Raw genomic sequence first — 24,062 nt, forward strand, 5'->3', positions numbered from 1 at the left:
GAGCTCTAAAGTACCACATGGGTACTAAGTGGAGCAATACTATCGTCAAAGAAATTATTTATTACTAATTAAAATGCTGAGTTTTGCCAAGAAGCTTTAAAGAACTCCATACCTTTAATTTTGCCTTCTTAGATTAATGACTGTACTGTGGCTACTTGTGGCTTATAAGAAACTCTTAAAACAGGCTGCTTCATAAACTGAAGTAAAGTCTGAAAATGGCCTTTAGCCCAAGTAAGTTGTACAGAAAAATGGGCTACAAAAGACAGCGTCACACACAGGGCTTGTGGCAGGAAACAGGACAACCAGAAGACCTTGACGCTGTTTTGGTTGGTGATTCCATCTCTCACTTGTTGCTTGACCCCCACTTAAACCTCTTAAACACTGCTTTGTACATGTAAAATGAAGATAATCAAATCATCTTGTTTTACAAAGTGCTCAGGCTAGAAAGATCTAACAAGAGTAAATTATTTGTCATTTGAAGTCAGTTGGAAATTAAAGCTGCTCTCAGATAAAGCCTCACTTTAAAGTATCACTTACCTGGTGGGAGAGGCCTTTGTTTTGGATTTAATCCTAGGAAGTTTTGAAATAATTTCATTTTGCTGATGGATTTCATTTTTATTTCATGTGTATTTCAATGAGACATTTAATCTTTTCCATAATACATTTTGAAGTCTCATTCATTTAAATTGTCAAAGCCTGACAGCTCTGTAATGTACTTAAAAATGGCATTGTTTATACCTGCATTCCATTTAAAAATTAACTTGCAGATTAAAGTAATAAAAATGGTTTTATACTTCTCAGTGCTAATATCACTGAAAAATTACAATGTCCCTACTGCCTGAGATTAGCTAATATATTACTTACTCGTGAGGAATTCGCGGAGGGGAAATACTCTAACATCAAGCTCTGTATTAGTCGTGAAGGCTGAGCATTTTCTGCCTGAATAAAACCAAAGTGGGCATAGCCTGCAGAGGCAGTGGAGAGCTGGCAGCTCGGGAAGACTCGGGGAATTTTACACAGCTTCCTTCCCTAGCTGCTGTCATGAAGTGAACAGGACCAGAAGGAATCTATTAGCACTTCCACCTAGATGTGTTGCAATGAAGGGTCATGCAGCAGCATGCAGCGGCTGTTAATGTTGCCTCAGCCCCTACCAAGAATGCAATTAAAGGAGAATCAGAAGCATTCCTTCGTTACCTCGTGGACACCGTGAGTTTTGCAGTAGAGGATTTGTGGTGGGTGCCCGATCTCAGGTCACTGCTCTCCTCTCTCCTTATTTCTCCACAGCTTCCCTGGCCATTTTGATGCTTTCATTCACATGCACAGGCCTGAAATTCTTCTAAAAAAGAGTTCGCTAACTATTTGTCTACTTGAAGATTGACAAAACATAGAGTGTTTTTTATACAAATGCACCTACAGTTAACCAGGTTGGGATGAACATAAAATAGCCCAGGAAGTGTCTTATTGATCCCCAAATGACAGAAAACAACTAATAAGCCTGTGATCCACATCCCCTGGCCCTTTACCTGCCGAAGGGTTAACTCAGGCTCATCCTGCCCATCCCATTCCCAGGTGCTCCAGAGATAAGGAGGCAGTTAGGAAATACAGCTGGCAGGGGCTTTTTCTAGGAAGCAGGGAACCACAGAGATAACTGTGTGGACCCCAAGAAAGGCACAGGTTTCTGTGGAAGGCAAAAATCCCGATCAGATAACGATGTGGGTGACCATACCGGGTGGATTTGTGATGTTGTGTGTTTGACTGGGCCTTTTAAGGCCAATTTGTTTTGTTGTAAGGCAGGCACTCTCCAGCCCCTGAGGAATAAAGAGCCCCCATGGAGGAAAACGAGCCACCTGAAGCTCTGGTTTATTTTAACTATGCAACCCATGGAGTTGTTTTGCCTCGTGACACATGAGGTGTTTGGGGATTTCGCAGTTCCACAGAGAGGATGAATAATGTAACCAGATACAGCCAGAATGTGACAAAATAGTTGACAGAGCAATGGTGACTGTTCCGTGTGCGGCAGCTTTGCGTGGAAATAGCTGAAAGCGGCAGCGAGGAGACCAAACAGTGGGTCGAGGTCTGCGTGGGACCATCTATCACCCCATACTGCTAACTGAACTTCATCGTGGTGTTCCCGGCTGATCCGAGGCACGCCTCAGCCCTTTTGACGCCTGGATGGAGACCAACGCTAACGCACCATGCAGGCCTTTTAAGTCTTCCTTGAAGCCTCGTTGGGGAGGGCGACCGGGAAACAAAACCCGACAGGTTAACTTCTAGCACAGGATGCCTCAGCTCGGTGACAGCAGCTCCTGGTGGATGAGAGGGATGAGGAGAACCCCCCCCCCCCGCCCCGAGTCCGGCGAAGGCCTCTTCACCCTGAGGGACGGGTCAGGCCGGTGGAGCCGGGGCCCGGGTTTGAGGTTGGCGGGGCAGCCGTGCCTCAGCCTGGGCGAGGGGTGAGGAGGGCAGACCCGAGGCCACTGTGGGGCCATGGGTGATGCCGGTAGCAGAGGGGATCCCGGGTCAGCGAGGCAGGGTCGTTCCGTCCCCTCCCCGCCCCGGCCCGGCCGCCGACGGGCAGGCCCCCACCACCCCGGGCACCCGCTGTGCCAACAAGATGGCGCCCGCCTCCCCCTGCCCCCTTCCCGGGGCGGGGTGGCGGCGGAGGGACCGCGGCTTCCCCGACGCCTCCGCCCGGGTCGGGTCCGCGGGGGGAGAAGAAAGATGGCGGCCAACAGCGACTGACTGGAGGAGGAGGAGGAGGAGGAGGAGGGATGCGGGCCGGGCCGCGGCGGCCTCCTCCGACACCGCCCCCCTCGTTCTCTGTACCCAGCTCCGCCCCGTCCCGCCGGGAGGGAGAGCGGCGAGCGAAGCCGGAGCCCCGCAGCCGCGCCGCGCCGCCCAGGCAAGGGGCCCCGGGTGCCCGGGAGCCCCGTAGCGGGAACCGGGGCCCCCAGCAGCGCCCGCCGCCACCACCACCGCCACCACCGCTCCGGTCACCGCGATCGCGGCGGGGGCTGCTGCGAGCCGGCAGCACACCAAGACCCCACCACCAGCACCACCACTACCCCCCCCCCGGGGCCGCCCCCGCCGCCTGGCCGGGGGAGTCGCTGTCGCGTTTGCCCGTGGAAGCTCCGCGGCCTCAGCCCCGGCGGGGGGAGGCGGCTGTCACCCAGGCAGCGGCGGCAGGTGAGTGGCGCCCGGCCGCGCCGCAGCTGGCGGCGGGGCGGGAGGGAGGGAAGGAGGGCAGGCAGGCGGGCGGGCGGGCGCGGTGTGGGGACGGGGAACGGGGGGAGGCAGGCAGGCCGGCCGGGGCTGCCCCCGCCGCGCAGGGCGGGGGTGTGTCTGCCCGGCCCCCGCCGCAGTCCCCCGGTCTGCGGGGAGGTGCAGCTGTCACGGCGAGGGGGGAACGACGACGACGACGGGGGACGGACCGGACCGCCCCCCCCCCCCCCCCCCCCCTTCCCTCCCTCCCTGCCTGCCTGCCTGCCTGCCCGCCCCGGGCTGCTATGGCGGCGGGCGGAGCGCGGAGGGGCGCCGCGGCCTCCCCGCCCGCCCGCCTCTCTCCCGCCCTCCTTCCCCCGCGGGGGGCTGAGGAGAGCCGCCCCGGGGGGGGGGACGACCCTGGGCGGCGGAGCCCCTCCTGCCTCGGGCGGTTAAATCCCAGCCCTCCCTTTCCTCAATATTCCACCCCCCCCCCCCCTTTATTATTATTAATTTAAAGTTGATTTTAAAAGTGAAAAAGCAGTTTTCCTCCTCACCCCCACCGCAGCCCCTTCCCGGCTGGAAGATGGCTGAGGGGAGGCAGACCGGCCTGCGGGGGCCCGAGGACACCCTCACCTCCCCCCGCCTCGGCCAGGGAGGACGCTCCTTTTGGTGGCGTTTTAGGTGACAGCTCTTTGTCTGCCCGTGACATTGTGTGTCTGTGTCTGTCTGTGTCCCCCAAAACCACCCCCCAACCCCGGCGGGGCGGTTCTGGGTGTCAGCAGAGGTGAGTTAAGTTCAGTGCTGAGGCAGTCGGTCAGGGAGAACCGGAGGTGGCTGTCAGGTACCATCCGGGTTTTGGGGTCACCGGAGTGGGGAAGGGGTGGGTTGTCAGGGGGGTTGTGTGGGGAAGCGGGCTCCTCAGAGGGGGTGCCTGGGCTGCCGGCTTTGGGGGGGCTCTGCAGGAGGCTGGTGGCGAAGCTGGCGTCTGCCTCCTCGCTCCTAGCAGAGTGCTTTCCCTAAATTTGCTTCGTTTCTCTCTTGGAGACATGGACCACCAGCAGATTGCAAATAATCCCAAATACCTGGCGGTGCGTATGCAAGCGGTAGCCCTGGTTTGTGCAGCGGGGGGGCTTTAGCCGCTGGAATATGACATTTAGCAGTAGAAAAATCTGTTACGGAAAGGCTGTTTCCTTCCGATGTAGGTTGCTAGACACGCTCAAGTCCTCCAGTTTCCTAGGTGCATTTTGACCTTTCAGTGGCTGAGAACTGGGTCGTGCGCCTTGAGTGACGATCTCCTGATTATTTTTTTTTTTTTTTTTTTTTTCCACCCGAAAGGGTGCATTTGCAAAGGTGGAAAGGTGTGGAGTGCTGTCCAGGGCTGCTGCTTGCTTCCACTGGAAGCTTAATCAGCGTACAGGAGATATCTAATTTTCACTACTCAAGTACGGCATAGCCAAAAAAGAGTGACACAGCAAAGTATATTAAAACTGGAAATTGGACTTGTGTGGGTGGTGCTTGTATGTTCTTCACCCTGTCTCATGGCTTGTATTCTTCGTGTTGTTGGTTTAGACTGAAAAAAACCCAAACCAAAACCAAAAACCCGGGTTTGCGTGGGCTAACAGGATATACATATATATGTGTGTGTAAACTTTGCATGTGTGTGTGTGCATATATATGTATATGTGAAGAGTAATACACCTGGTGAGTCCTAGTAGCAAGATGGTAAATTTATATGAACAAAAAAGATGCTTGATTTACTTTCCTGGAAACGTGCTGTCCTGATGCGGTTTAGAGGTTGTGATCTTCTGCTTGCAGAATATTTCAGCAAGTGTGTATGTGTTCTGAACTCTTTACGCTGCAGCCATCAGCTTGCTTGTACTAGAGAAAGTAAAAAAATACATGTTACATATGGAAGTATACATAGTATGTGGTACATCTGTAGCTGTATACCTAGGCCTCTCGCAGAGGAGCAGGGAGAGAAAACATTGTAAACCAGGAAAAGATGGATGCAAAGCCACAAATTTGCAGAGAAGCTTGGTGAGGGGTGTAGTATCCTCAGCTTTGCAGAGCTGTTTTGTGAAAATGATTAAAGTTCAAGTTGCCACTTAAGGGGACAAACAGCTCTTGATGGTAGATAATAAACAGTAGTAACTTTGGCAATACTGCACCTGGCTCAAAGCCGATGGGCATGATGAAATGTTAAATCTCAACTTATTTGCTCAAGATGGGTATCTGTTGTTTGAAACGTGTTGCCAAACAATATGGCAGCACAAATCCTTGCTTCCAAAACAAATAGGCTTCCTGAGAGGCGAGCGGGGGATTTTGGCTCTTCAGAAGGCAGGCCTTCTTATTCACTACGGGCCGACTTTGATTTTTAGCATGCGTGTTTTCCCCGAGCCGTGCCCTCTGATAATGCTACGACACATGCTCACAACTGCATGACTAATTCATACAATTAGTCATACACTTCCACTGTAGATTTATTGGAGCAATATCACTGTCATTCTCACGTTGTAAAAGTCTGCATTTGGGAACACGTGCCCTCTGTTGACTTGTCTTGGGTCTCCTGGCATGGTTGTTGGGTGGGCTGTTAACAAATATTGGAAGCCTTTAGGATTATTAGGCTTACTTAATTATATAAGCATATTTTCAAGGAACAGATCTGCTGGAGATCAGCACCTTGTTGCTTGCTAATCTGAGGGGGGTAATTTGCATGAGATTTTGCAGGGATTGTCAGAAATGAAGGTGTGAGTGCTGCTACTAAAAATATCCTGTCTCCTGCATAAATAGTTTGCCAGTTGAAAAACAGTATATTTTGTATAAGGAAACTATTTATATGACGAGTTATTCTTGTTTTGCTTGGTTGACTGTGTTTCTTTGAAGCGTGGTTCTTATCTCTTTGATCAAAGAGGAGGAATAAAAAACAATTGTTTTTAAAGTTAGATTCTGCCTTTAAAGACAGGATTTTAAGCAGGAAGGGCTTGGACTAACAGGTAAATATTTTAACCAGGTATTCCTGAAAGGCCAACATGGTGTGTAATACCCCATAGCATGTGGCCACCGCTTCTACCTCCGAGCTTTAATTGCTGGCAGATACAAACAAGCAATTTTTATTGGCAGTTCTGTGTTATTTGTATTGCTGCAGTATCCAGGAACCCCAGATGCAGACCAGGTTTGCGGTGGGGTAGGAGTGATGCAAAAATGGAGTGAAAGTGGACTCTGCTTCCAAAAACTTCCAGCCTAAGCATAAAGAGGTAGAGGAGTGGAGTTGTGACAGGGAAGCAGCTGGATGGTGGTGGGCAGCAGGAAAGTTGGTAGTCACAACATATTAGCAGCCTCAATATGGAGTTTTGGGGTTGGTTTCTTTTATTTTTAATAACATTGAGGCGAACCAGTGCTTTATGGTCTTTTGGGGGGTCACTGCCTGCTGTTGTGCTGCCGATGCCTGGCTGAGCCCTCTGCCTGCTTGCCTGCCTCCCCACTGCCGGGGCTGATCCAGCCCTTCGGAGCCTCGGTGGGTGAGGGAGGATTCACAGGAGTAGCTCTGCTGATCGGTCTGAGAACAGCCAGGAGCTTTAACCTCTTCCCCTGGCGCAGCAGGATCTGGAATAGGATGTTTGCCTGTAGCAGCAATATTAAAAATTATGGCTTGCTTGTAAACAGCTTCAACTCTTTGCATACCCAGCCTTGCACATGTGAGTCAGGGCGATGCAGAACAGGTTTTTACCACTACGGCAGCATCTCCATGTAAAGTTGACCATTTGAAATGCTGCGGCTTTGCTGTGGGACAAATTCTAGAGCACTTGGAGGCCTGGTCTAGGTATAAAGGATGTGTCAGCACCATGCGTTTTACCTGGGCTCCTGTCATTTACAAAGGGGAAGAAAACTGCTGAACTGGTTTGGAGGTTCTTTAAGCCTGAACTAATTTACCTGGCTGGGAATGTAGGTTAGAAACTAGGCTTCGCTTGGCTTTGGGCTAGCGCCAGTACGCTCTGCAGGGAAAATGCAGGCTAAATAGCTTCTGCGTTGATAATCCTGCAATACTGTTCCTACTGTTTCCTGTGAAAAGATAGGTAGGTTCTCATGCAGTTGACTCGATTGACTGGGAAGCAACTCCAATGGGTCTTGGCAGAAGGAGCAGCGCGATGTTTCCCTTAGATGCCCTTGGGTGAGTGGGGAAAAAGTGAGGATGGGATTTTGTGCACAGACCTTGCAGTGAGAATCCCCACCCAAGTGCTCGGGTCTGAGGGATGAGGTTGTATGGCCTAAACTAGGTAGATTTGTTAACCAACTTAGATAAACCTGCGCATAGATGTGCTTAAATCTGTTTAAACCCGCTTACTGGTTTATTATGTTCTGTAAGCTGAGGCAAGCTATCCTGGCAGTCGTGTTTCAACCAGTGTGTGTCCATTCAGAGATTTGCCTTGATTTAGTGAAGCCGATGTAAGTTGGTGTGTTACAGGAAGGTGATCTAGGAAAGGAAAACAGTGCAGTGAATATATAAAGTCAACAGTTTGCTGGCTTGCCTTGGTTAATGAACTCTACAGTATCCATATTTTGCTCTAAGGATCCACAAATTGTCAGCTTCTTAAAGCTGATCAGTGGAGGGGCTCTCAGATGTGTTTGAGTTTTTCTGCAGAGGGGAAAGATCCTTAAGTGTTAGGTCCTGTTTTAAACAAGCGTCAGAAATGTCCCAGTAAAGGCTGATCCTGCAACTAGCTATTTTGGAACACAAATCATTAAAGTGTCTGTTTTGAGCTATTTATGTTTATTTTGTGTTTATTTTTAATTATCTGTCATGGAATATGCTGTGAAACAAGCTCAAAACAGTGTTCTTTGGCTTAATTCCCCCCCCCCCCCCCCCCTTTCTTTTAATGTGACATCTGAAATCTCAAGGGTCTCATTTTTTTGGATTTTCAGAGTGTGAAGATTTCAAAAATAAGGCAATATGCCAGACAAGGCAAGAAGTAGGCTTGATTCTTCTATTTGTATGATGAAATTATGAATGAGGAACTGTTTAAAACCCAAACAAATCAGTAGCTTTCCCACATATGTGGAATTCAGATCCTGAGTGGAGGGATAAGTTTAGATCACAACACTACCCTGGGATCAAATGATATTATCAAATGATATTATTATTGTTATATGTATCACACATATCAAAATGATTAGGTGTTGGTAAAGTTATACACCCAATGTTAGTGTTTTCCATTGTATGCAGCATATCTGTCTTTGGAAAAAAGGGCCTTGGGAGGGGAGAGAGATTCCAGCCCCCAGCATAGTGATCTCCTGTCCAGAAGGTTTCAGAATAGTATTTGCTGTTTCAATAATAATAATGAAAAAAAGGTAGTATAATCTTTCAGTAAAACTGCACTGAGTTTAACAATGAAAACTAAAAATATTTTTCTCTCTTATTTTTCTTTTTCTGTTAACATTGTATAACTTCCGGATTGAAGAAATAGGATAGAAAAGCCCTGAACTTTTCAGACCATTAAATCAGATTCATGTGTAAATTGTACAAGAAATCTTGCAGCTTGGACTGTTTAACTTCTCGTTTTTCTTACTTCTTGTGAATATCATACTTACTACCTATCCTCCCTCTCTTCTTCTTTCCCCCAGAGCCTGTGTTTTGGTCTTAATCTGAGACTTTGCATCCAGTTTTATCAATGTACTTCAGAGATCTTGAATAATTTGAGAGAAAAACTTCTTGGTGGAAGTGCTAGTCAGCCTCTGTCTTTGAAGTTGTTTTTTTTTGTTTTGGTTTTTTTTTTTGTTTTGTTTAACAAAAGTCTGACTAACCTGAAAAGGATTTAGACACATGCTTGTGACCAGTTATTTTAAATCATACTGGAAAAATTGTGCGTGAAAATAAACAACTAGCTAGAGTTAAACCTGTTGTAGACTGGGTGTGTAAGCTTGATCCTTTGTCTTTTATGCGTTTCTTAAATGTGATTGCTGACAAGATGAGTTCTGGGTCTTCCCACTAATTCTGTGAACAGCTGGCAGTTATGCTACCTGTTTCTTTTTTATGAGCAGAGATTTCCAAGCAGAGTTTTAACAGGGAAGCTTGGCAGGATGAGTTCACCAGACTTTCTTCCATGCTCCAGTTGCGAATGGCGCTCAGCTGAAAGGTGAATACCAGAATAGTAGTTTTTAGTGATGGAAGATGCTGCTGTAGGATTGAAGGAATGATAACTGGAAACTCCGGAAACTTTTATAGCAGAACCCAACAGATCATGCTGCATTCTTATATGACCTCTAAGTTCAAATTTAATAATGAAATGCTGCATGCACAGTGTTGTTGAGGATGTGAAACTTGAGCGGTTACAATGTGCTTATATCTCAACTTACTGTAAAGTTGAGCACAAAGCCCCTACGTGTATTGAAATGTAATTAGTGTGAAGCCTAATTTGCTATTGTATGAGTAGTTAGAATTTCTTGGCATGGAACTGATGTGTAAAATACCTCTGTTCATGTCTCCAAATGTCATTTTAAGAATGTTGGCTTATGGAATAAGTGAGAGCTGCGGGTGAAGGATCAGGTAAAACTCCATGTTATTCGGGCCTCTCTGACTCACAGGGTAGGAATAAGGACTGAAACCAGCTCTGCCTTTGGCAGCATGCAACTCTTGCTTTCTTTTAAATTATGGTTATGAAAATCCAGTGTTTTAGAATATGCTTTGTATTTATACTGTTTGCAAGTTTTCTTCATACTCTTTCAGCTGTATCCTATTGTCCCAGCAAATATTTTTCTATAGAGGTAGTTTTTAAATGTTCTTTGTGAAAAAACTTCTATGCGAGTTTTCCCTGGGTGTCTGAAATGTCATTCCCAGGTTTATATTTTAGTGTAATCAGATTACCTTCAGTGTGGAATATTCACTGAAGGCATAGTGGAAGTTGTGGGATCCCAGCACCTTTGACAGCTAGATTAATTGTTGTGTCCTTAACCTTTAAAACAGTTTACCCAGACTTGACAGAGTTGGCATGAAGTTCTGTGTGTTTGAAGATGCAGTGGTGATAATCCCTTTGAAGGCCCAAAATAAATGAAAAAAAGCTTTAATGAATTTAAAAATGCCATTGAAAATAGCATTTGGCCTGGTTTTACGCTTTTGTTGTTGTTGGAAATGGAAACAATATTGTATATACAAAGCTCGCTGTATGGAAAATAACTATCTGGTAAATATACTTTAATCTAGTTTATTTTTCAAATACAGTGAAAATGGAAAAATAAACTACCTAAATTCTATTAGTTAAATCTGTTTCCATGTCACATAATGTGATAATTTAATGCAATTTTCTGATACTGTGTGGATGAAATATGTTTCAATACAGCATATCAAAAAAAGTACAATTTGATATTGCAGACTAGAACCAAAACCTGGGAAGGTCCATTAAGTCAGAAAGCTATTTTGTTTGTAAAGCTGAACATTCAAAAGTCAGGAAAAACAGATGCAACTGTAATTACAATTTTGTAGCCACATGATATTTTTCCATAGATTCTCTGACTTACTCACTGTATGCGTTGGACTAACAAAGTGGAACGGATTAAGGTTGCACAGATGATCATAAATCTGTTACTCTATAATTTTTAGTGCTTGATTTTGCAACCTACTTAATTTTCTTCTAATGTTTTTAGATGATAAGCTGCTTTATGACATTCATTTTTGATATGAATGGAGCATCGCACATGTATTGGCTACTTTTTGTAATGCCCCTGCAAGACAAAGAAATATTATTCCCTTTTTTGCACTCATTTTTTCAGGTGAATGAAGCAGAATCACAGCAATTGGATAATTTGCCTAAGTAGCAGGGTGTTAGTGAAAAGTAAAAGGCACTTGACAGGTTATTCTCAAGTACCTGGTGCACTCGACCGCTCTGGTTGTGTATGTGGATTTATTAAATTGGGTGCAACTTTCCTTGAATTTGCCAGCAAACCTCAAGAGGCTTGGCTCCAGCAGCCTCTGCGTCATTGACAAGTAGCTCTGATGACAGGCATCTGATGGCTTTCGTTCTTTAGAGCAGAGGTTCCTGAACTGTGGCATGCATACACTCGTGGTATGCAGACTGCTTCAAAATGGGGTATTTTGCGACGCAAAGGCAGTAATTCCCGATGCTGAATGTGAGCAAGCTATTGCGGGACCCTTGGTGTAGGTGGGTCCTTGTGGTGGCACTCGGGAGTTGTCAGCACCTGCAGAGAGCCATAAAACTGGGGTTTGCAGGTGTGCTTGTCCTTCTGATTGAGGTCATAGAGGAGAGAGGATGGAGATGGTGGATGAGGATGTGCAGCGAGTCCTGCTTTGGGAAGCTGAGGTGAGCGTGGAAGAAGATGGGGAGCAAAGGTTTTGGCATTCGGTGTTAGGGAGGTGGTGCAGTGTCATAGGTTGGTTGGGCCAGGTCAGCAGGGCTGGGGGGTGCAGAAAGAGAATAAACATTCCTGGTTTGTGGAGAACGTGGTGTGCTTTTTAGGTGGGGTGGGGACAGCACCAGGGTTTTCATTTCAGGGTGCAGAAAGGTTGATGACCAAGTCCTGCTGGGGAGAAATGTCATCCGGTAGAAGAGCAGAAAGGGAGAATCTGGTTTGGGAGGCCGAGCGTGTGCGTACGTCGCTAAAACAGCAGAAACACGCTGCTGATGGTCTCCAAAAAAACTGCAGCGTTAGTTCCCAAACTTAGAACAGCCCTGCTTGTCGCTGTGGTTGTTGACTTGCTTATAGGTGTGCGTGCATGGTGCTACGTGCAAGGAGAGCTGGATTCCTGAATTCCTACTCTTGCCACAGAATGTATGATTACAGAGATACCGCGGACTTCTTGAAAACAGTATTAAATAACTTCTAAAGGTTTTTTAAGGAGGTATTTTAAAAACAAGAAGCATGCTTTTACTCTCAGGTTTCCTCCTGGATGCTGGAAAATACGTACATTCGGTAATTCATACGTTTTGCGTGCAACTGGTAAGCTGGAAATAAACTCTTTGGGGTTTGTAAAAGCAGTTTAAATGAATCTAGTTAAACAAGATTTAAGTTCCATGGCAGAGGTTTAGAGTGCGAGGGGAAAATACACAGAACAGCCATTAAAAATTTAAAAAAAGCAACAAAACCCCCAAAGAATACTAGCCTGGAAATGTTTTCCTCCCTCTGTGCTGCCCATTAGTCTGCTGACGGGGGAAACTTTTGATACTAAATCTGCTGGAGGTTGCTGCAGTTGGGTCTTTGGCAGCGTAGCGCTGTCAGGGCTATTGCACCACTCCCTCTGCCTCCGGAGTCACGTCTTGCTGCAAATTTATGCACCTTTGAGAACTCCTGCTTGTTGAAACAAAGCCCCTCACTGTCCAGAGACTACTGGGGACTTTTTATAAGTGTAAGCACCATCTCTGGGGAGTAGGAAAGTATTCCCAATTCACAGATGGGCACAGGCTTGTCCAGCTTGCCATGGGGAAATTTGGAGATCTGGTATTTGACCCTTGTATCTGCATTTACTCTTTGAACAGTTGGTCTACAGCATTTAGATTTTGGTTTAAATTGTCTAAATCCAGTATAGCAATATAATTTTAATTTGTTTACTAAGAGAGTTCTTCAGATAGGCCTCCTGAAGTGTGAGGAATAAGAAACAACTGCTACTTGAAGACAGAAGAGCCGAGTTTGTTTCAAGCTGTTTAAAAGCCTTCAGTTCAGAGATAAGTGCATATTTTACATCCCGATCAGCAAGTTATAATGAGATTTAGAGCACCAAATGAGTTCTCTCCTAACCCACAGAATGATACATGTGGCTCAGTGCAGAGCTATTGTTCTCATCAGCCCTTGCTGGCAAAATAATTGTGATATGCTGCAAACTGGATTTAATCGGCAAGTAGTTTCCACCTTCACAGGACGACTTAAGTAGATATAAGGCATTTCTCAATGTCCACAAAGGTTTCTGCACAAGGAACGTAGGCCTTGTGTTCCTAGCAGTGAAAAAGGGCTATCTGGAACTTCAAACATGTGAACAGACTGCAGGATTAAGTGTTCTCTGTTGTGATGAGTGGAAGTTATGTCTTCCAAGTGCTGGAGATTTCTGAAAGGCTGTTCTGTTTCTCCATCAGTAGAAGATAATAAAAGAGTACAAGTGAGGAAGGGTCATGGTAGAGAATACAAAGATGGAGAGCAGAAGGGGAGCTGCTTATTTCCTGTTGAGCAGTGAAAAGGAGATGGTCTTTACAAAAATGCTAATAGGGTCCTTGTAGATTGATCCACCTGTGGCAGGTTGGTCATTCACTGGCAGGCTAGAGTGGAAGTATCGATCATTTTGACTCCAACTCAAATGTATTCAAAGGATTTGAATTTTTCTTCAGGTGGTGGCAGAGGTTCCTCTCCTAATCCAGCAGTTGCATTCACCTGGTTCTTGAAATTCTTATAATGGGGTCTTGAGAGCAACATGTGGTAGAGATGGAATAAAACAGTATTGCACCTGGGGGAAGACACCATGATGCTTTGCAAGGGGATTAGATCACTTGCGTAGAAAGGTCAGGCATCAGTGGCTGTAAATTTATATTGTCAAGACTCCTTGAGCTCTTTCCATCCCCCTGTTCACAATAGGTTGGCAAAATTGAAGATGGTCTTTCTCTTTTGCAGTCAGTTGTGTTTCCAGAGATTTTTTTTTTTTTTTCCTTGAGTATTGGAACCAAGCTTTGTTTGTTTATTCTAGGCTCATTTCCTACTTTGCTGTGTAAGGCTACCACGTAACTCAGTTCAAGGTCCCTGAAAACGTTATGAATAGTCTTAGCTCTGTAAGCTTCTTGAATACATCACAGGTTTTGTGTACCTGGCCATTTTGAACCTCATCCTCATTAAAAAAAGAAATAAAAGTCCTTATCATTTTTTCTCTGAAATGACCTATGAGAATTTTCATGTGGGAGAAAATTAGTATGCAGGTACTCGGAGGTGTGGCTGGCTGATGCTGAGGCACAGGTTTGCTAAAGAAACACGGGACTTGGAAATGCAGAAGCTAGTTGGATTGAAATCACTAGATATTGCTGTCTATAGAATAATTTATCTGGGTTTTGTTAGTTTGTTTTTTTTTTCTCACTGGTGGGTAGAGCTCTCGGGCGTCATTTTTAGTACCTATTTCAGTCATTTATGTTATGAAATGATAAAAGAATTATCAAAATGTTATCTGTTGAGTCAGTATAGAAGGGTCTGAATGAACTGGTGATTGCTTGTCTTCAGACTGAGGATATGCTGCTGCTTGCTAAAGAACATTTTATGTTTCATTGGTTTGAGATGACTTGAAACCTGATTTTTTTGGCTTAAGTAATTTGCTTGTCCTCCTTCTCGATTTTACTCCTATCAAAAATTAACAAGTATGTCACCTCCCTGTGTCAAGAATTAATTAGCTGATTGCAAAGCACTTTGAACATAACTGCAAAACATTACTAAGGTAATTTAAACAAAAGTCCTCACTTCTTAAAGGGAGAAGAGTTGAACTTGCCTCCCCCTTCTCCACTCCCCAAGAGGCTTTGCCCTACCTGCACTTCCTAAGAGTTATCCTCATGCAGCTGTGGGTGAAGCTTTGGGTAAATTACCTCTCACAACAATTGCATCCTTCTGAAGGATTTTTGGTGTACCGAAGGACTGGAATTCTCCCTAAAAATCTAGTGCTTGTTAGAGAGGAGAAGAAAGTCTATATAAAGTACTGTCTCCACGCTTCTGCTCCTGCTGGGCTTCTGAGATAGACTTGAAAAGGCATCTTGGCTTGCATTATAGGTTAACCCAAATAAACGTTTAGTAAGTAATAGCAGTAATTAGTATTTATAATGAGGTAGTAACAGGCAACCTGAATTAGCCCAAGCTCCCATTGTGCCTGAAACTAAACAAACAAATAAGCTACTCAGGGAAGGACTGCCATGATTCAAGTATATTTGTCATTTCTTGTTTTACCTCTGAAATGTCGTGTAACATGATATTTAGTACACTCTTTTTAGTCATGTAAGCATAATATTTAATAACATACGTGGTCTGCATTTTGCTGACCTTGATTCCTGTTGGGTTGATACACCCAAACTGTGTTTAAGTTCTGTCTTCAACTGCCTTTAAATTCAAATAATCCTTGTTGCAAGTAGAGGCAGACTTATGTCATGTAAGAACGTATATGTACTGTAGTCTGTTTATTGCTGGCATGCTTGTGATTAAGGATTTTCAGACTAAAAGTATATCAGCAGTTTTCATAGGCATGAAGTGTTGAGATAAAAATTTGAGTAACAATTTAGTGTATATTTACAGTAAAAAATAATTAGGAAAAATGGCTGAAACCCCTCCTGTTTAATCAAACACAGAATATTTTTTACACTCTCTTCTTTTTTAGTTCTAGCTTCACTTTATTGTTAACATGAATAAATTTTGGACTATGGGTCTTATGCAGCTACAACAGTTTACCAAAAGTTTTGAGGAAATAATATTTCAATATTTAGACTTCGGTTATGAAAATTGCTTTGCATGAGCTGTCTGTGTTCCACAACAGACCCTTAGTGAAGTCAACCATGATCTGGGCAAATATAGCTGTCACTGTATCCACATAATTGTAAAATATGGCATTTGTATTTGTGTTTTAATGGGAATTTGTTCAGTCACTACCTAGCCACTTCTTTAATATGTGCTGCATAAGTAGTGGGAAGTATTTAATAGCCAACTTGAGCATTATTAACTATTTTTCATGTAAGCCTAATTTATTGAAGCTGGTGATATCTATTAAACAGCATTCATTTGGAGCCTGTCCCAGATGAGTAATTTATGTTCATGGCATAGAGGTCTAAATATTTAAGAATGTACGCAAAAAATGTTGCCTAAGTAATGTTACTACCTTTTTGTTGCAGAAGTTCCAGAATTTTTTGCTCTACTCTGGTGCTGCTTTGATGCCTGTAAATACTGTTGCACAATTATATATTGGTTTTGTTGCATCAGGACGCTTACCTTAGAGCAAAGGATGGATTTTGCTTGAGCATTGGGCAGTGGCTTGGTTGTTTTTTTCCTACCGTCATAATTCATTGTACGGTCTGATACTCGAGCTGTTGCGCTGAATTTGAAATTCTGTGAATTGCTCCATTTTTTTTTCTATAGTCCTTGCAGCTATAGTAGTTGAGCTTCACAATCACTAAATTAATTTGAATTTATCTTTAGTATTTCTCATGAGATATGAAAGTACTACTGTTTCTGTTCGATAGATTAAAGGCCCCCGGAGTTGAAGGCCAACTCTGGAAATTCGACTGTAGACATTTTTTGGTTGTTAGCTTGACAGGCTCTCCGGGGCTGTTAGGTGTTTTTTATTTTTCTTCCCCAGAACACTCCTTCAACCAAAAAGGAAAAAAGTCCAAACCATCTTCAGAGGCAGAAGTTTCAGCAATCAAATCTGAAAATATTTTTCTGAAGAAGCTGAATTACAGAAGAGTGATGAGAAGGTGTTAGAATGAAAATACTTCATCTATGTAAATATGATTGATTGTTCCCTAAAAATTGAGAAAAGTCAGGGCGCCTATACAAGCAAACACTAGGAATTAACTATTTCATACATTAGTTTGTTTGGGAGTAATTATGATGTATTTCTGTGATGCAAGTAGTTCAGTTCGCTTTTATCACGGAATTACTCTAAGATTCTCAAGGAAGAGTGGTTTTTTTCTGATTTGGCTTAACCGGACTTGCTCAAGACCTTAGTGGATGTTTACAGCAGAGCTGAAAACAGATCTGGGATTTTTCTGATGTGTAACCCCGAGTTCTTACCACAAAATGATCCTTTCTAGTCAGCACAGGTACTGGACCTTTTAATCCAAAGTTAAACCTGTGGAGTGAGTCATGACAGAGTAGCAAAATGTCCTTGCTTTTTTGTAATGCTTCCCCCAGAAAATGGATACTTCTATAGTGAAAAATCTCTGCTGCTTATTGAGGTGTGTATATTTAATAATGATACTGTGAAAAAAGAAATACTGTAATCCTTGAGTTGTGCTCTCTACTTTTATTGCTGTGGCAATACCTAAGGAAGAGATACCTTTTTTAATAAAAGAAACCAGTGTTTTTTTTCCTTGACATACTGGCGTGATCTCTGGCATTGATGGAGGGCTCTAGTTTCTAATGAAGCCATTAAGATGCTGCCAGGAATTAGCATCTTTTAAAAATCTGGGTTTGCATTTAAATATCTCTTTATCAACAAGTGCACTGAGAGAGGAGGCTGCTGGGTGCACTTTGATAGGGTGGAGAGGAAGGAGTTTTCCTGGAATGCAGCTTGAGTAAAGTTGATCAGCTGAGCAGTTTTTCAAGGAGTGTGGACTGATGAACTTGTGCGTGGGATAGTAGTTAATGGTTCCACCTTACTTGTGGCAGACTCTTTATGCCTTAGAAATATTGATTATGGCTGATGTAACTGTCCCAGGTTGCAAGCTGTAGCTGGAGTCAGGGGAACAAGGCGGTGTTGTATTGCTCTGTCTTGCTTCAAACTGCAAACTTGTTTTTAAATATGTGAAATTTATAGAATATCGTTTCTCATTGGGCTTTATAACCTATGTCTTTGTGTAACTTGCAACTGCATTTTGACTTCAGGTCACTAATGGTGACGATGCTGATACTAGGGTATAGTGAGACCCAAGTGTCAGATCTGTGGCATGGTGGGGGTTTTTTTTGTTTGTTTCTTACTTTAATTGTATAACAGCATCTTAATGTGTAAGTTAGTAAGTGAAGCCCCACCCCGAGGCTTTATAATGCAATAGTTGTGGCACTAGACTTTAATAGTCCCCTTTATCTTTGGGACTTACTCTATAAGTACTGTCCTTGGGACTGTGGCATTGAGGAAGTGAGCGTTGCTGGATGTGATCCTGCTGTCGTAACGCTGCCATGGCACCTTTTCCCTCCTGTCAGGTAAGTCCTGTGTGATGAGTGAAGCATCATTTTTCTCTTGGTATTTGAAAGCAATTCCCAAAGGAATGTCTGCTATACGTATTGCAGTTACACGAGTGGGTATATTGCTACTGAATACTTTGTCAATACTGGTGTAAATGTCTTCATAAACCCCTTGTGTAATCCTCTTAGTCAAGCTAAAAATATGCAGGGTTTTATTTTATTGTTTATGAAGATTTTTATCCTGGGTAAGGTTGTATTTGCTTCCAACAGATACACGTGGTATCCATCTGGTTTTTTATGTTTTGGCAACATTTGTTTAGGGTATTATACCCTATCAGGATCTCTGGAGTTGACTGTAATTTCTGCTTGGAATGATTTAAATGACATTTCTGCTCCAGTGTAATGGATATGCATGTGCTGTGTAAATACAGTGAATATTTAGGTTTTTTCAAATTGCAACTAAAAGAATGATGTCAATAATTGATTTTCTTTTATTTGATATTCTGCTGAGAAAATGACCCTGATGTTTTATGGTGTGGGGGGGAATCGCTTTGAACTCCCAGCACAGGGCTGGAGAGAGCTTGGTCCTGCCGCTGGGTGATGAGTCATGCTGGTGAGCCGAGCTGGCCATTTCTGGCACGGAGCTCTTCAGCATTTCATGCCTTGCCTCGCACTGCCTATTTGCTTCAAGCAAAATGGTGAATTGCACACAGTCTGAAAGCACAGAGTAATAGAAAAGCTTCCCAGTGGAATTAAAAAAAGATGCCAGTGCTGGCTTCTACCTATTTCCATTTTGATGCTAAAACCATAACTTGAATTTTCAGGCGTTTCTGAAATAAAAATTTCAGCTGTTGTTGTGTCTAACATACAGGTTTCTGTAAGAAATTAGGTTTCTTTTTTCTCATTTAACTTGATGTTTGGGAGAAAGTCTCTTAGAAGCCCTTTCTTTGCTACAACCTGGCAACACTACTGCTTGCAAGTTCCTTTTGAAATGATGAAGAACCTGCTTTAAAAATTGGAGTAGCAAAATATCAAAAAATGAACAGAAGTATATTTCTTGGGAAGCCTAAAACAATTTTTTTATAACTTTATATTATAGATTGCGTTTTCAGATGGCCCTAGTTACTTTGAGTTTCTGTCTCTTTCCCTGTGACCCGGTTTGTGTGTTTCCAGGAGAATCTCTTTTACTAATTTTGTTAATATTAACTTCTCACTGCTTGTATTTCAAGGACATTTCAAAGACAAAACCCTATAGCTGTGATAACCTTATCAACAGAAAAAAAAACCTTATTGGTGAGATTCACTGAAGCCAAAATGTGCATTAGGTAGGATTATGGATACAATGCACTTTCACAACTGGAAACTCAAGTGGTGAGGCTGAGCCATGAGGCCCTGTGGTGTGCTCTGTGCAGTCGGTGTGTTTTACACCTGGGGTTTCTAAAGGCACCACGTGTATCAGCCTGCGAGTTTGCCTTCTAATAAGCTACTGCAGAGGCACGACTTCTAATATGCCTCATCTGTCAACAGGAGGCTGGAGTGGCTGACGTGTATGGTAACTTTTAGAGAGAAATTAATTACCAACGTCATCTGAAAGTATAAAATTTTGCGTGTAGTTACATAGAATACTTTTTGTTTACAGTTGGCTAAAGTCTGTGTTCTCCAGACTTCACTAGAGAATGAGAAGGTAAAGGATGATTTGCTGGAAAAAAGGGCAGAAAACGTAAAGATTTTTCTCAAATAAACTTTTTACACTCTTTCTTCATAAAGGTCTTGTAAACTTATGTATAATGGGGCTCCAGAAGCAGATATGTTAAAAAATAATACTAATGCACTGGAATCTTAAATGGAAGCAGAACAGATTTATCAATCTGCCAAATGCACTTGCAGTCCCAGGAGAATAAAGCACCTTGCACACTGGCTTTGTCAGAGGAAAGGGGATCACGCTACAGGGTTTACTACACAAAGGAGAGGTTCCTTCCAGCTCCCTTGCTGCCATTTTATGTCAGACAGCTTATCTCATCATCCGAGGATCACAGATGACATCTCAACTGAGCTCGGCAGCACCCGGCAAGTGATTTTCTGCCTGCTAGGTTGAAACGCTGTTTTCCTTGTTACAACCCCAACTTGACCAACAGTGGCTTCTTCCTCTGGCTTGCTCGGGATGCTCCTTGGCCAGCTAGTCAGAGCATGCTGCTCCGTGGCTTCGGGAGAGATTTGGTGCGGCAGAGGGAGAGAGAGCTCCTGCTGGTGACCTACTGGAGACAATATAGTTAGCACATCCCTACTGTGACTCTATTAGGGTAATTAGATCCAATGTGCGTTGTAGTGCAGCAGAACATCGCTATCCGATAAAGAGCAGCTCAGCAGAGAGCATTTGCCTGTGCTGGCTGTTGGGGTTTTTTGGTTTGGGGTTTTTTTTTTTTGGTAATCTTTCCAAAAGGAGCACAAAGTTGTTTATTCAGAGGCCACGTGCATACCTTTGCTGCTTTAGCTGTATCCTATTCTTGATAAAGCATTCTGTGCTGTATGGTTTACACTGACACATCCTCCACCCTGAATAAAGTAAACTCTGTTTGCAGGAATACCCTTTTACTGCTATAAGCCACGTACAATACCTGGCCCGACTTTGTTAAACGCCCCAGGCTGAGCTGCGGTATCTATACAGCCTCTTTGTTCCAAAGATCGCGCTTTGCACGCGTGCGCAGACGTGCTCTTGCAGTGTCACCGAACATTTCATTTTGCAGATGACTAAACGGAGTCACAAGCTTTCAGCAGCATGGCCAAGGACTTGCAGCTGCCTGGTTTCAGAACTGGGGCTGGCTTGCAGGTGTCCTGACTCAACAGTATTTTGCTTTTACTTAGGCGATTGACCTTTTTCCCTAAAGGAAGGGTGGTATAATGCATAACCTGGGTAAATGCTGCAAGCATTTACTAGGTGCTCGGCGTTAACTTAAATCATTCTCGTTTTCTCACTTGCTTTTAAGAAAATTAATTCACTTGCTAAGATGACAGTCTAAATGACTGCTTTTCAGTGCGTGAAGAAATGGGCTGACTCTTTTATCAAAGCGTAATTAAAATGAATTTCAAGCTTTCTCTCAGCTTATTTTTGAACACTTAAATGTTCATTCAGGAGTGGTTTAATAAAAAAAAGTATAGGAGGTATATATTTACAAGGGGATGTGATAAAGACCCTGAATTTAGGCAATTTTCTTCTTCTGAAAGCAAGACAAACTTGTTACCTCAAACAGATGTTTACAGAGTTTAATCTCAGCTGGGGAGGGGGCAGGGGCAAAGTAACTTATTTCAAGTCAATGTCTTAAGTATACTGGAAAACATAACAAACAGGAAACCACAGCTCATAACATGAATTTGTGAGGAGCTGGGAGTTGCAAGAAAGAGCCTTGGTAGCTTAACCAGTTATTTCCAGAAACCAGTAAAACTGAAATAATTTTGAAAAGCTTGCAGCAATAGCCTTGCCATAGCTGTGGAAAACTGAATGATGTTTATAACGTGCTTACTATCCTTCTTCCCAAATGATGCTGGTTGTGTAGTGTTTACTAGCTGGAGCTGGACAGAGTGGCTTCATGTTCTGCATCCATCCCCTGCCTCAGGAAAGGAGCTGTTGTTTGTTCCTGTTCTCGGGTGCTCAGGTGAAGAGATGCTCTTCAGCAGGGAAGCAGACTTCAGCGGCATGTTTTTCTAAGCCGTTTCGGTCCATAGGAGAGAAATTGTTGTTGACATGGTGAATAGCTCATAGCCTGTGTAATTGCTTTAAGGACAAGCGTTGTATGCATCGTTGGAGAGAAGCCCTTGTCAGGAGAAGGCTTTGGCTTGTGCCAGCAAGGAAAAAGCAAGTGGGAACTGCTTTCGTGCAAGATAATGATGTCTTGTACATTCGTGATGACCCTGTTCACTTAAACCTGGGGAAAAGCTATGGTAATCTTCAGTGTCAGTGTCTGCTCGCCAGCTTGTGAGTTCTGGATGTTGGGCTAAAAGGGTTATACCTGTAGCAGAGCCCCTGTGTTGGTCATGTAAACGTGCTTTACATCTTGGTCACTGCTGGGCAGGTCTAGGCAGTTAATGGTGCTCACCCCTGTGAGAGCTGTCCCGCATGACTCTGGAATAACCGTGGTCATTCACAGTATTGTAAGTTTTAGCTCGCTTTTCTCCTTCCCTGCTTTCTGTTCATTTTTATTTTTCCTTTTGACTTTCTTTGCTTGTATGATTATTAATCTTTTTTAGTCTAAGGATTTTCTGCAGAAGGCTCCGAATCCATGATGCTTTTGGTTGCTCTGCTATAGCAAGAGCAGAGGATGCTCCAGACCCTGTAGTTTTTCTCATGCTAGATATAATATAGGGTTGAAATGAAAAATAGTATCAAAGGATCATCTGAGCAGATTTTGGGGGTAAATTACAACTGATCGAGGTTCTTTTCCTGCCACTGCTTTTTTTTCCCTGTACCTTCATCACAGCTCAAGAGGTGTTCTCTTAGTTTAAGCCACTTTTGAAGTTTAAGTTTGTTAAAATGTTGGCTGAAAACCAGTATGTTCAACATAAATAAATTTGTTAGTCATGCTAGCAAGAGCTATTGCCCTTGCCATAGGCCATCTTGTTGTAAAAAATCATAGCAAAAGATGTTAGGTGATTTTGTGGCTGTAGAGGAGACCAGAATTCAGGTGCCTTGAACTGTAGAAGTGAACATGTCTCAAACCACAGCATGCAGGTTTTGCAACTGGTGTGTCAGGAATGCTTGTTATCTATACCCTGTCTCCCACCTGATGCAAATTCTATTTATTTAAACTGATTTAGATAAAAACACCATTGCAGTACATCTACAGGCTTGGTGTTCCAGTTCCCTGCAGACGTGTAGCTAGATTTGGTCTTGAGCAAATCTTCAGCGCAGGAGCACAATGTACCAATAGCAGACTGTTCGGAAACTAATGCAAGCAAGGTTAAACTGTTTAAGAAAACTTTAGAAAAGTGCAGAAGTATTTTTACTTTTAAAATGATAGCTGTCACTTTAAGTGGATGTATATTTAGGTTAAACTCAATCTTTATTGCATGTAAGTATGAAAGTGCTGTCTGTAATGTGATCCAGCAGGCCTCTGAATGCTTTACTAAGCTCCTTGGCGCACCTCAGCTGCAGCAGAAACCTGTTAAATGAATAGCCTTGGTGGCTAATACTATTTGCAGCGTATTCTCTCCAGTTTGACATGCTATTTGAGGATCTTTGCTCTGCTCTTTCAACTTTTCAACGTGTAGCATCACAGTGAAGAAATTCTGTATGTCCTCATGGGTTGCCTTTGCTGTGGTCTACTTTCTTGGGCATGGATGCGGTTGGGTATGTTTCTTTTGATCTAAGCCTATTCTTTTTCTAAATAAAGTTTCATAGGCATTACTGAATTTTCAGAAATAATTTTTGTACCCTGAGAGTTGAATTACTAAACCACAGTAGCCTCTGTAATTAGGACCATTAGCAAGAGAAGTAAACAAGTACACAAATATTTTAATGTTGGTCCTCATTTATTCCGTGATTTTGGCTGCATTCTTTTGGTATTATTAATGTTAAAAAAAATTACAAACCTTTTTTGTGTGTGTGTGTGTGTGTGTGTGGTGGGCACTCAGAGTTCCTTTTACGTGCCCCTGGGCAGGCAATGTTTCAACAAAGCATTTCGCCTTTAAAAGCCCCTGCTGAAGGGAGCACCTTACAATCTTGGTTGCAGAAACAGTGAGTGAGCAAGAAGAAAAACTATAAAAGCCATTACAGGAATAGAAGGAGCAATGTCTATGGAGGAGAGGATGCTGCTTTGATATTTTGAACCTTTCTCTTTGTGGAGTGGAAATGAGGGACAATGAAAAGAAAAGAGAGAGGAGGAAAACTGGATAAAGGTATTAGAGAAGAGGAAGAGAAGGAAGATGAGGGCAGGCTGGAATGGAAGGCAGGAGGCTAAAGGATAGATGCAAGTACTTATGCACGCTAGTTAAGTTATTTCATTTTTGTAGAAAAC

At 43.4% G+C, this 24,062-nt stretch overlaps 1 protein-coding gene across 6 annotated transcripts in view; it reads left to right on the plus strand.

Annotated features, from left to right (window-relative positions):
• Positions 1–2,750: 2,750 nt before the first annotated feature.
• Positions 2,751–24,062, plus strand: part of NCOA1 (nuclear receptor coactivator 1) — a 185,307-nt gene continuing 163,995 nt past the window's right edge. For 5 of the 6 annotated variants that reach the window (XM_049819308.1, XM_049819312.1, XM_049819315.1 and 2 more), the window contains exon 1: positions 2,751–3,186. The gene's annotated coding sequence lies outside the window, so the exon portion shown is untranslated. Of the gene's footprint in view, positions 3,187–4,027; positions 4,046–24,062 lie in introns of those variants that run through there. The other variant, XM_049819310.1, reaches the window with a different exon arrangement.

This window comes from Accipiter gentilis, chromosome 16 (assembly GCF_929443795.1).
Source record: "Accipiter gentilis chromosome 16, bAccGen1.1, whole genome shotgun sequence".
Taxonomy (NCBI): Eukaryota; Metazoa; Chordata; class Aves; order Accipitriformes; family Accipitridae; genus Astur; species Astur gentilis.